At 42.9% G+C, this 14,524-nt stretch overlaps 1 protein-coding gene across 1 annotated transcript in view; it reads left to right on the top strand.

Annotated features, from left to right (window-relative positions):
• The first annotated feature begins 415 nt into the window (after window positions 1-415).
• The window catches only part of cdh19 (cadherin 19, type 2), a 171,733-nt gene continuing 157,624 nt past the window's right edge, over window positions 416-14,524 (top strand). Inside the window, exon 1 of the mRNA XM_079489456.1 lies at window positions 416-562. The gene's annotated coding sequence lies outside the window, so the exon portion shown is untranslated. The remainder of the gene's footprint in view (window positions 563-14,524) is intronic.

Below are 14,524 nucleotides of genomic sequence, written 5' to 3' on the forward strand. Positions count from 1 at the left end.
ATATAATCTAGAACTATTATGGATTTGTAAATTCTCTTTTTATGCTAATGTTCCCCCTAGCCAAGACCCAGCCCGCAACAGGTTGCGTGTTGGTCTGGCGAGTGGGAGGCCCGGGTTCAATCCCCGCTTAATTCTGCGCAATGCTACACTAACTATAATTTAAAATACATTCAATTTGATAAAATAGTAAAGATGTATGGTCATATAAACAAACAAATGTATAAATAGTTGATTTCACGTAAAACATTCTGGGGTGGAAGTGAGTGGAGCTAAAGTTTCCTGTCAGCAAATCAAGACGGACCATTATTGATTGATGCATGTAATTACACACAGGTGTGTGTGAAGCGGTGTGAAGCAGAGATAGAGCCGAGTAGGATATAGACTGCTTATAGCCTTATAAGCTCTGTAAACTTGCATTTTATATGTGATACAATGTACCTCAAAAGTAATTAATTGAAGAGTCGGACGTCTGAAGCCATAAAGGACTGTTGAAGGGACTTTCTATAAGGACTTTAAAAGATTCACGGAGCTGTTTCCCCACAACGAAAGCGGCTGCAACGAGGTATGTTATTCTATTTTTGTATGTAATTTTGTATGTATCTTTGATGTAATGTTGATCATGTCACCGCTGTTTGGTGGACAGCTCGAGCGGCGCATTGTGCATTTCTACATGTTTTGTATTTTCATGTAGGCTGTATGCATGTTTATTCAGGTGATGTAGGCGTGCGTGTGTGTGTGTGTGTGTTGTCGTCAATGTTGTGAAAGGGGCTATGCTACTTGGTTGGTTGGTTGAAAGTTTTATTCACAATGTGTAGAATGGGTAGCCTGTGCTACATTTCAACGAAAGTACAGAAGTACAAAACTGCTACGAGGATAACACCAGAAAAAGCACTAATAATGACTTGTTTACATCAGGGTCCTCCTCCATCCATACAACATTCCGTTTCTGACTTCTTCAGGTGATTGTACTGGCAAGTAACACCCACTAGATGGAAGTAGTGTCAAACAGGTGATTGAATACTTTAGGCTACTTTCCTGTGCCTTTTTCTGCAAACTGGTCAATACACGGTCTGCAAAGAGGATTTAAACCCAAGAAAGCCGATGGCTTGTTTACATTGGGGTCCTTTGTACTCAATTAAAAATAATGGGCTGTGTTAGAAGGAAAAAAATAAAAAGACACCACTTAGTGGGCCTATTTTCTAATGTATTATAAGTATTTTATTAGACTGTTGACCCAGTGGTTCCATTGTCTCAAATGTCAGTTAACCTCAAAATAACATGCTGATGCATTAAAAACTCAATCTTAACCTCAATATTAACCTTAAGAAAATGCTACAGATATTCATCATCCATCCATATTTAATATATCTTTCTGTGTGGACTGGAGTTTGCATCTCCCCATGTCCCTATAGGGGGTGCCCTCACAAAAAACATGTAATCCTCATCTCTAAACTGCCTCCCCCTGGTCAGCTGGGGCGCTTGATGGAGGGGAAAGGAACTGGTTGGAATAACGTGTTCCTTCCACTGGGGAAACTCCCCCCTATCAGGTGAAAAGAAGCGGCTTAATTGGACTCCCCATGCATTGAAGGACGCATGAGGTCAGTCCGTTGCTCTCCCCAGGTTGGCAGAGGGAGTGTAGCAAAACAAAACAAACATCCATTTTTTTTATTTTATAAAAAGGCCCCGGTCCCTGCTTAATTTCTCTCTCATCTAAGGGGTCCTTGGCCTTAAAAAAACAACTGTTGAAGACACCTGCATTAGGTATTGAGAAACATGGGCAAAAATCCTTGATTATGCGGCTTGAAATCCTTGATTATGCGATGAAATATGCAGGTTTTTATGTGATTGTTATGCGGTGAAATTGCAGGAAGTTGTGAAATATGCGGAAAGTTGCAAAATATGCAGACAATTTTGAAAAATTGACTGTGTGCGATTATGTGCCCTTTTTGATTATTAATTTTTTACCCCTGCATAATCTGCTCCATTTGGCTGATTATGGGGTAAATCATGTGATCGCATAAACACATATTTGTCTGGAGTGTCTATTTAGGTCTATACATGACCAGAATCCCCTCGGGATTACTTTGTCAGTCGCCACCAAATCGCTACATTTACAAGCTACATGTCATTTTGGCCAACATGTTCACCCCGGTAAAAGGGGATGGCATACAGGGTTAATGGATGAAGTAACGGGAGAGCATTCTTCATACCAAAAGGTCAGAGCTGAAAAGAGCCGTTAGAATGCTCAGGGGAAATCCATCAAGTGATGGAAAAGATATTGAGAGCCTCTGCATGTCATTGATCTGAACATAGCTGCCGTGCGTGTGTGTGTGTGTGTGTGTGTGTGCGTGCACGACTGCGCGTGTGCGCACGTGTGTGTGTGTAACCGTAACGATGTTGGCATAATATTCTCATTTGTGATAACATTTTGTTGTTGTGCTCAAGTATGAAATATTTCCATCATTGACTCACATTCCTGTGTGTTTCCGCGGACAAATCAAGTGCTGTGTTGCCAGTTTAATTAGGTTTCGGCCCCAACAACACATGCCGCAAAGAATGTCATTGATTGATGATAGCTCTCTGAATGCCTTTTTTTTTTTTTTTTTTACACTCGCTCGCTTGTGTACACACACACACACACACACACACACACACACACACACACACACACACACACACACACACACACACACACACACACACACACACGTATTACTATACTTGTGAGAACATATAACATTTTATTCTTTGACTGCCCAACAGTACCATCTAGTAGTCTACCATTAAGAAGCGAGACCGACAAAATTGACGCACTTCCGGGAACACAGGAGCATTTCAGGGGTGCACCCTAGATACATGGTCAGTGATCACAGATCACACCCTAGAATCTAAACTAGATACATGGTCAGCAGTGGTGTGCACAGCCATTTAGAGGGTGAAAAAAGGGCACCTTGTGCAGCGCGTGGAGGCCGGTTGCCTTAATAGTGTGAGATTTATAGATTTTGGAGCCTAAATATATTATAGATATATTATATTAGAAGCTTTTCATCAAGAATTGATCAATGTCACCATGGTCCACATAGTCCACATATTATAAATCTGCAATGCAAAGTAACAAGTAACTAAAGTTGTCAAATAATTGGAGTGGAAGTAAAATACAGACGTTTTGAAATAGGCCTACTTCAGTGAAAAAAGAAGAAAATTGAGTGATGCTCAAAACAAGCCTCATCCATGGCATTGGGGGTCTATGTAATTATTTGGGGATCCTCCTACAGCAGCAGTCCCCAAACATATTTGGCCGTGCACCCCCTATTTCCTCCTGACCTAGCTGACGTTGCATAAACTGAAAATTATAAAAAATGATTATGGCAAATAATCACAGAATATCACTGCACTGAGAGACATGCAGCTGCTCTATACACCTCCTTACGGTTACCGGATTTTGCCATTTGTGCTAAATAACACCATAAAACCGCCATTACGCTTTTCATGTCACGCACCCCCTAGAGGGCGTTTGTGTGCCACAAGGGGTGCATGCACCACCGTTTGGGAACCCCTGTCCTACAGTAACATGCAGCTCTTCTGGGTTGGAGAGAGACGGCCTCAGGCCAGGGATGGTTGGTGGGATATATTATAAAATGGTGCATTTATATAGCGCCTTTATCCAAGGCGCTTTACATAGATTGTGCATTACATTCACCCATTCACACACACATTCATACACCGATTGCGGCGGAAGCCATGCAAGGTACCAACCAGCACATCGGGAGCAATTTGGGGTTCAGTGTCTTGCCCAAGGACACTTTGACATGTAGACAGGAGGAGCCGGGATTCGAACCGCCGACCCATGGATCATTGGATGACCTGCTCTACCTCTTGAGCCACAGTCGCACAGTATTATGTGTTTGAGGATAGTCCCCTGCAGTTGGAAGGTTAAACACAACCACTGGAAAAATCATTAACCATCCGTTTTCCCTTTTCTTTCTCACTCCCACTCTCCCCCCCACGTCGATGAGATCGCAAGTGACAAGGACAAGAAGTTAGATGTTTTTGAATCTCGTTTTGAAACTATTCTCTCTTTCCCTCCTTTATTTTTTTTCCCTACTGGGAGAGAGGGGAAAATTGAATTGCAGATGTCAATAGAGCCCTATAATCCCTGCTGCATCTACGCCACACACCCAGACAAGGTTAAAGCTGCATTTTGCCAGTTGAAAAATGAAAGGCTGCCATATGAAACAGCGTGTTTATTAACATTTTAGAGGCGGTTGTCCATCAGAGCTCTTCCGCGCGGACCCGTTGAATCATGTAATTCCTGTCACGGATGAGGGATGAGGAAGTTAGCAAGGCGCGACGACGACGGAGGCGGGTGCCGTTTGCTCAACTATGTACCTTCACAAGGCAAGCAGCGGCCAGGTGTTGCCAGATTGTTTTGCGAGAGAAATAAGCAATCGCGTCAACGATATAGCCCAAAAGAAGTGACTATAATAGGCCAGTGGTTCTCAAACTTTTTCATGTCAAGGACCCCCAGATTGACACTAATTAGACTGCGGACCGCCATTTGAAAGGATATGCCAGGGACCCCCATAAGAAGATTTTCCCTGCTCTAGCAGTGATTCTCAACCACTTTAATTTCAAGGACCCCCAGTTTGACATGCATTAGGCTACGGACCCCGATTTATTTAGGCTACGGACCCCGATTTATTTAGTATACGGACCCCCATTTAACGGCATTTCTATCTCTGTTTCTATCAATGTTAATTTAACTCTGAGAGTGTACAAATGGAACCAAATCCATTTGGTTCCATTTGTACACTCTTAGTTACAGACACAAAATATAATTTAGCTGGGGGGGTCCCCAGCCTGGAACTCCCTCAAGGGAACCACTGTAATAGGCCACACAAGCACTTCAAACCTACTCACAATGATGCGACGTGTTGTGGTGAGATTGTAGATCTGCTAGAAATAGTTCGAAATTAATTATTTGAGAAAAGTGAGAAATTAATATTTAGTGACACGTGTGCATGCGTGTGCGTGCGTGCGTGCGCAATTAACCTTTCGGGCAAGTGGGCATGACCCTTTGGGCATGTAGAACATGACCTGTACTTAAGTGCCTCCCGAGACCTTATAGTGTCAACCCCTGGCTGCATTGCGAGCTTTGTAGATCTGCTATTTTCACAATATTTATCTGTGGTATAGTCACCATGGCATTAGACCCTAGTCTGCACGGAGTGAACTGTAGCTTCAGCATGATAATCGGGCTAGGGGGGAAGGGGGGGGGGGGGGGGGTGTCAAGTGTCAACTATAATTATTTCGGGGGGTCCGCAGCCTGAAAAGTTTGGGAACACCTGACTTAATAATTCCAGAGCATGTCAGTCACATTGACAGGGGATTCAAATCAGCTCCATGGCGGCTAGTGGTGCTCCATAATAAGCTCACGGTCAATAACAGAGTGAAGCATGTTAGCATGATTACTTATGGACTGCATTTATATAGTCCATAAGTGGGCTGCATTTATGTAGCGCTTTTCTCCTAAGCGCTTTGCAATGTACTTCACGGAATCATCCATATTCACACACACACACACACACACACACACACACACACACACACACACACACACACACACACACACACACACACACACACACACACACACACACACTCTGACGGCAGAGGAAACCATGCAAGGCGCCGACCTGCTCATTGGTTCATGGTTCAAGGTTGTTGTTTTAGTGTTGTGTACATCTTGTGTACAGGTACTTAAGAGCAGTGGTCTCAACCAGTGGTCCTTGAGGCGGTTCCAAGTGGTCCCCAGCTAACCAAAGGACCCTTATAGATCTTGTTAAACTTGGTAACTTCGGTTCCAATTCCAACAGCCAAGAACTTTGGTGTTGTCCTGGACAGTCAACTCTCATTCAAAGCACACATTACAGCGGTCACTCGATCCTGTAGGTTTCCTCAACTAGGAGTCAGCCCATCTCCTTATCCAGACATCAAGTCATATCAAAACTTGAAGTCACTCTCTCCTTACTGGCCTACCGGCATGCACACTTAAGCCTCTCCAACTGATCCAAGATGCCTCAGCTCGCTTGGTCTTCAACCAGCCAAGATTCTCCCCCCCTTCTTCGCTCCCTCCATTGGCTGCTCACAGAGTACAAAAACTCTGATGCTGGCCTTCAAAGCAACCAATACACGGTGCACAATCATAACACGATTATCGAAAATGTAATGTATACCTTAGTATTGACTGATATGAAGTGGCAAGGAGACGCACAGCCATCCCATCACATTGTGCTCTTATACAGCCAAGCATGAAAGCGTCACATTACAATTATGAAGTGAGTCACACGGGGGCTGGTGGCTGAAGGGTGAAGCCTGTGCGTGCGTGCGTGCGTGCGTGCGTGCGTGCGTGCGTGCGTGCGTGTTCGTGTGTGCGCGACAGTGTGTGTAGGCCGACTGATACGAAGTGATTTAGATCTCTTTATACGATCAATACCTGCTCCTGGGAAGCCTGTCCCTGACACACACACACACACACACACACACACACACACACACACACACACACACACACAGCAGCCAAACAAAGTTGATTTGTTCCCGGCACTAAATAATAATAATAATGATATACATAATGCATCAGTGGTGCGTGCGGTGCCACATGGATGATGCCAAGTGTACGTCCCCCTTCATTAATTCACCCATAATGAGTTGTGCAGCACGCGCAGGAGAGCCTGCGCTACCTTAGAGGCGGCCCCCGAGAGTCGAAGCTAATTAAATCAGTATCCTAAATGCCAATCGACGCACATCTGCCTTTGTTTGTGTGCTTATGAAAAATGCCCGACTGTGAACCGCACTCTCACACAAAAGCGCACGCTCTCTCTCTCTCTCTCTCTCTCTCTCTCTCTCATTCTCTCTACGTGCCTCACACTTAACCCATTTTGACCTGAGATCAGATTCTAAAAATGTCGATTTTTCAAAAATAGCAGACCTACAAGCTCGTAGCGCGCCACTCGGTGGCGCGCTATGAGCTTGTAGATCTGCTATTTTTCAATAGCTAAAGCATAACATAACGCTAACACCAAAAGGGGTTCCCGCCCAGAATGGGTTAATGGTATAGACTGTCACAATACATGATTTAGCACCCTTACAGTATGTAATCTTGCACATCGTGTCAGAGTCTCACACATTGCCTTCACTGTTGCCTGGGCTGCATGCACTATTAGAAAAGAGAATCAGTATTAACACCAGTAGGTGTCTCTATAACACTAAACAAAATGTGTCACACACCACACACACCTTTTCCCCCTCATAAAAGTTGCACACACACACAAAAAAAAAGAACGAGAGAAGTATTGATTGTGTGCATAGACGCATATACATCCTGAAGGGGTGAGAAGAAAGCTGTTTTTACACTAGTTTAATTGGTTGTCAGAAGAATAGAACTGTGACCAGCACAGTTTTGCAGGATCTGAAAATGTTTGCGGATATTCTCATTGCTGGTGTCTTATTAGTAGTACCTTTAGTCTGCATTAGTAGGCTACCTGTGGGCAAAGTCAAACGTCCCCTCCCCTGTCTTTTGATTGGCTTAATTTATGCTGAGAATATATCAAAACATTGGCTCCATACATGCAATATGTATGCTAATGTTTATTGAATGAGGAAACTGTGCAGAGAAATTTAACAATTGTTTATCAGCGGGCAATAATAGTATAGTCACTGTGTGCCTTAAACATTATGTTCGCCCTGTCTAAAGGAAGCCATTGGAGGATTAGAATTGTAGCCTACTGCTGGAGAGAGAGAGAGAGTGAGAGCAGTGGCGTAACTAGACGTCACTGGGCCCTGACGCAGGCTGATCAGCGAGTGCCCCCGACAAGCAGCAGCCACCACCAGGCTCCGCCAAACTTTGTTCAACTCAACTGTCATTGCATCTCCGTATTATAATTTCAGAGACGGCACAGGTGGGCGGCCGCGTGCCCCCCCTGGCCTCTGGGCCCCCAGAGGCCAGTCGCGTTGTCTGCGTCACGGTAGTTACGCCCCTGAGTGAGAGAGACAGAGAGAGAGAGAGAGAGAGACTACATATTGTATCAGATTGTGTTGCAGATTAAACTTTTTCATAGATTTAATTTGACCGTCAATACTTAGTAAACTTGACCTTTGGCTCTGTACTTGATCTGCTCTCTCCCCCTTATACCAAATAGTAGAGGACCTAGCTAAGATTTGTATGCACTTCATTTAGGAGAGAATATCTCAACTGTTCTTGACTAATATGACCCCTGCGAACAACGTGAGAACTGTGAACAATTCTCTATCCGGGTCGAAATACCCGAACATGACCACACCCTTTTTAAAATGACCACAACCTGTTTGCTACGTCAAACATAGCTATATTTTCTAAACCGTTTGTGTGACAGATTTCCTGAGGTGCTCAAAATGTTCAGAATACTCATGACTAGAGATACATATAAATGTGTAACATTTCTAATTTGACATTTCATGAGAAATCAACCATAATAGCTAAAAACTGTCCATTTATTACATATAACTACCTACATACAGCAACTGCCATATAGTTATGAATTTAAACATTGCAGACTTAGAATAAATGTATTCATTTATGTCATGTACTATACATGAACTGATAATTTGGAATTTGAAACATATGGGATTTTATTAAATAAAGAAACCGAGCATTTGATCAAATTAGATTAGATTTCCTGAGGTGCTCAAAATGTTCAGAATACCCATAGAAATGTGTAAAATCCTTCAAATAGTAGCAGATGTCAGAGATGTCCCCAATACTCAGGGATCTGACCAATTCTCTGCGCTCTGGAGACTGGAATCTGTACCTCAGTGCTATAGAGAGGGCAACTTCATTGTTCTTCTTTTTTGGGAGAACAAACTACAGTCGATGGACACCATTATTCCTGCAGGACTGCTATCAACTTAAGGAGAAGTTCCCACTCCTCTACGACTCCTATATGAAGGGTGGGTTTGTGATAAACACCACCAAGAAAGGGAGTGGAGTGCCCTTTGACCAGGCACTAGAGCAGTGCTACAACCGGCCTGCCAAAGTGAGTGGGGGCATAATTGGGGTCACCAGGAAGAAGGAAGCAGTAGCTCTGTGGGGAATTATCAAACATAAAAAAGACCAGTATGTTGACCTCCTGAAGAGGAAGGATGATGTTGAGGGAGAACTCTCACTTCACCATGACTTCAACCCGAGTACTGCAACGAAGATCGTTACAATGGTGAAGGATATCGAACAGTATCTCCTCAAGGTATGCAGTCCTCTACAAGACCAGGTAGCACTGAAGAATGTTCTCACTGGAGAAATAGTGATCAACGCAGAAAAGTTGTTGTGCTGTTTGAAGGAGGGCAGTGCTGCTTATTCTAAATTTATCGATGATCGACTGATAAATAGATCGACATCGATATACTCAACAATAAGCAAAATCAAGCTTACATCCCCTAAGACCACCTTAAATGTGACTTCCAAATCAGACATCAAAGATGAGACAATCAAAGCTGTCAGGTTTATTGAGTATGGCTGTCACCGGGGGTTCACTGTTGAGGAGCTACTCCAGCATGAGATCACCAACTCACCATTTTTCTTGGTTGACAAAGATGGATACTTGCAAAAGAGTGCCAAATCACAACTTGGGACTGAGTTGCTGAAGTTGTGCCCACTAATTGATCCTAAAGGGCCGGAAACCTCCCCACAAACCCATGCAATGATCATAGACTTCATGGCCTTAGTGAGAAAGGTCCCCTTAAGGAAGCTCAATCCACCTGTCAAGACCTTCCATGACTTTGCTCTTGCCTTGACGTCTATGGTCACCAAAGCTGGCTCCAACTGTGATGAGATCCACATTGTGTTTGACAATTACAGAGAGGATAGCATCAAGAATGGAGAGAGGGAGAGAAGAGCAAAGTCAAAAGACATGATTGTCCTTGATGTGATAGCACCACAACAAAATGTGCCGGTGGTATTGGAGAGGTTTTGGTCGTCTTCGATCAGTAAAACCGCATTCCAGTCATTCTATGTTGAGTGGCTGACCACCAATTATCGAGACACAAAACCTCTGTACCTTGGTATCTCACCACAGGCATGGATTGTGTCGGAGGGGTGTGCTTCTCCCTTCCCTCGGCTCAACTGCACACACGAGGAAGCTGATGACAGAATGATGTTCCATGTGCAGGACATTGTTAGTCACCGGAAAGGATCTACATCTCTGACACTGTCATCAGGTGACACAGATGTATTTGTTTGCCTGTTGTATCACCTCACAGTAAACTGGAGAAAACTTGGCCTCCAAGAGCTCTGGCTGATCCGCAACTCAGGGGTGAAAAGGTCAGTACTGCCACTCCATGCTATATGCAAAGAGCTGGGAGATAAGCTCACAAAGTGTCTCCCAGCACTCCATGCGCTGACTGGGTGTGATACTACAAGCAAAATATCAACCAAGCTTGCAGCCCTCAACACTGTCCGCAAAGCAGGCAATTCCACCTTGATCGAACATTTGGACTGCCCACAACTAGTAGAAAGATCTATGGAGATGGCAGAAACCTTTTTGGTGAAGTGTCTCAAAAACGGAGACTTGGAGACATTTGATGACCTGCGTTTCTACGCATTTGCGAGCAGTGCCCTCAAAATGGATTTTGAGAGAACTCCTTGCACCTCCAACAATGCGAGGAAACACATCCTACGGGCATATTATCAGCAACAGCTGTGGGTCCAAGCCCCATTTAGAGATGCCACCAGCATACTTAATGCAGAGTCTTATGGTTTTGTGAGAAGGGACAGCGTATTTGTCCCCGATATGGTGACCTCAAAACCCGAAGGCCTGCCAGATCCGTGCACATGTGGCAAGTGTGCACGCAAGAATGGGTGTCCGTGTCGGGTAGCTGGGATGCCCTGTTGCGTGTACTGCAAATGCAAAGCAGGTGATTGTTGCAAAAACACTAACAACAAATAGATGTGGCATAGAAGCAGCTTGGACTCATCATGCATAGAAGGAAGCATGAGGTCATGAGGCCCTACTATAGGCCCTCATCAAACCCTGTGCACTCAAGACACTGCCCCTGCTGCCACCCTTCTGACATTCCATGTTGATCTGACTTCATCAAACCCTGTACACTCAAGACACGCTCCATATATGGCCAGTGCTTCTCGCCCTCAGGCGTCTTACTGTTGTAGTGGTTACAGTTGTATTACTATATTTGTCTGTTGTGCAATTTATCTTCCACTTTGTGTGTATTGAAAATGGAGGACCCTGAACAAACAAGTCTTAATTGCTTTTTCTGGTTTTATGCTCGTAGCAGCTTTTGTATTGACCTGTACTTTTGTTTTAACTATACCCATTCTAAACTGTGAATACAATGTTCAATCAATGTATGTCTGTTTGTCTTTTTGTTTGGAGCACGGAATGGTTTGTAGCACAACCTATTATTGACCCCTGGAGATCATTGGGGTCATTCATTTCAAGAAACATTCAATTGATAATTGATAAAATGTATATTAATGAAATGCTCGTTTCTTTATTAGAAACAATCCTTATATGTTTCAAAATCAAAATTATCAGTTCATGTACAGTGTATGGCATGAATTAATACATTTATTCTAAGTCTGTAAGCTTTAAGTTCACAACTATATGGCAGTTGCTGTATGTAGGTATAGTTTTATGTAATAAATGGCCAGTTTTTAGCTATTTTGGCCGATTTCTCATAAAATGTCAAATTAGAAATTTTACACATGTATATGTACCTCTAGTCATGAGTATTCTGAACATTTTGAGCACCTCAGGAAATCTGTCGCACAAACGGTTTAGAAAATATAGCTATGTTTGACATAGCAAACAGGTTGTGGTCATTTTAAAAAGGGTGTGGTCATGTTCGGGTATTTCGACCCGGATAGAGAATTGTTCACAGTTCTCACGTTGTTCGCAGGGGTCATATTAGTCAAGAACAGTTGAGATATTCTCTCCTAAATGAAGCGCATACAAATCTTAGCTAGGTCCTAGACTAAAACCTATTTGCCACACAAACACTCAAAACTGGCCATTCACTGTCAATGGCATTCAATGTTTGTGTGTGGTATAGACTCTCACACACGTCGTGGCTCCATCTGTATTAACCCCTTTTGGTGTTTTAAACATGTTATAATTTAGCTATTGAAAAATAGCAGATCTACAAGCTCATAGCGCGCCACCGAGTGGCGCGCTACGAGCTTGTAGGTCTGCTATTTTTGAAAAATCGTGAATATGTGGCAAAATATTTGAATATACTGTATATTCTTTCAGAGCGAACGTTTTTACTCAAATCGTTGCTTCCGGGAGCATCCCTGGAACAACATATTTTCAGATGGGGGTCGGCGGCCAAATAGGCTACAGATAATTCTGGGGGTCCTTGACATGAAATACTGAGAACCACTGATATAGAAACATGAGGGTTTTCAGAAAACTGTCAGGATGTAGAAGACATTTTTAGAATCTGATCTCATGTCAAAATGGGTTAACACTTCAGATCACGGAAGGTTAACTTTAAGCAGTAAAAGTTTTTTGGGCAGTACAAAAAAGTAACTGTCTCTCTCTCTCTCTCTCTCTCTCTCTCAGGCATACTGTACGACCAGTTTCTCCTCATTTATCATCTCTATGCGATGACGTGCGTTGCACAGAGACAGTTAGTCATGTCTCTTCTTTTACTCCTGTATCCTAATTATCAGCATGTGCATGCGTTCCAAATATGGTCGCGAACACATTATCTTAAATTCTGATTCATTTGAGAAAGTCATTCCAGCTGTTAACGTCCACCTAAAAAAATCAAATAAAGAAAATCAAATGGCCTTAATGGCATCGTGTTTCATTGTAATGTCCTCCTCTTGTGGGGGAGAGTTTTGTGCTCATTTATAGAGCATAATAACAGGCCCCCGCGTTTCTTCTCAAAATATAGAGGTTGGCAAATGGAGTTAAATTGAAAAGATCTCTGTTGTACAGTACATTAATGCATCTCTGCAAATGGGCCACATGATCTAAATGACAGAAGGCAAAACAAAATATTAGGCAGTGTTTTCAAATGTCATAACAACTTAAAGTGTAATCTTTTCATAACAATATGAAGCTATCGTCAGAAAAAACAGTGCCTAAAACAAGTGCTCATGGGTTTTGTTTTCCACCTGCATGTATTTTCTTCTATAAATGACGGTGCAATACATTTTGTTGCAAAATGTATAACATCTGCACTACCACGGTGTTGATTTAGTTTTAGTCATAGTCATAGTCTTTTGAATAAAATAAAACTACTACATTTAGTTGACTAAATCTACAGTTGAATGTATTTTCTATGTTGAAAATAGTAGCTCTACAAGCTCACAACCAATGCAGCACATTGCGAGCTTGTAGATCTGCTATTTTCAGAGTGCAGCACCAGAGCGCAACCACACCAAAAAGACAGACTTGTCTTTTTGTTGTCTATTGGATTGGACTAACGTTTTAGTCTAGTTTTTATTTGTCGACAAAATGGTCAATATATGTTGTCTTAGGGCCGATTCATACTCCTATTTTACCGCTGTAGTGCCGAAATGATTTCGGTTCGTCAGAAATTTTCAGTAGCACCGAAGAGCCGACTTTAGGACGGTACCCCCCACCCCCCCCCCCGAACATCAAATGACGTCACATTGTAGGCTCTACAGCGCCGAACCGACTTTTATTCGGCTCTAAAATAGGAGTATGAATCGCGCCTTAGTCATTATAGCTTAGTTTTCTATTTAGTTTCCGTCGGTGGGGGCTGGCATCATTATGATCCCCACATTGATGTATTGCATGCCGTGGACTCCCACCTGAAAATGTTTGTGCCAATTAAGGACCCCCAGAAGAGAAGAGAATTGATTTATTTTTATGTTGTTTTTAACACAAATCTTCTCTTCTGGGGGCACAACTATTTTCAGGTGGGAGTCCACGGCCAGATACATCAATTTAGGGATTTTCCAGTAAAAAAATAAATAAACTAGAAAAAGTGCCCTTCTGGGCACAGGTCTCCACCAGGAGGATAGGAGTGTGTGTGATGTTTGGCAAAATGTTTAGGAGTAATATAAACATTTTTCTTCATTTTGTTGAGGAAATGCAGAGCCAGATCACTCATAGAATCTCTGAGGATAGAATTGTGGATGAGCAGGACATGTGCAGCATTTTGAACGAAACAGGCCACTCCTGAAAACTTTAGAAGGCAATGTTAGCCAATCAGTGTAGAATCTGATAAATCCAACAGACTCGTCTTGATCAAATGACTACAGAGATCATGTGTACCGATTTGCGTGAGATTTGGATGAAATCTGTGCGACTAACATAAGCAATGTGTTTAGCAGAAATCGGCCTCATGGTGGCGCTATAACCGGCAGATGTGGAGGGATGCAGAGACAATGTTTTTCCATGGCCTCTAGGGAGTGCGCATACATAAGTTGTATACAGATTGATGAAGTTATAGCTAAACACAGGAATTGGCCTGTTAGCGCCACCATGAGGCTGAT

Source organism: Electrona antarctica (assembly GCF_951216825.1).
Source record: "Electrona antarctica genome assembly, chromosome: 20".
In the NCBI taxonomy this organism is placed as follows: Eukaryota; Metazoa; Chordata; class Actinopteri; order Myctophiformes; family Myctophidae; genus Electrona; species Electrona antarctica.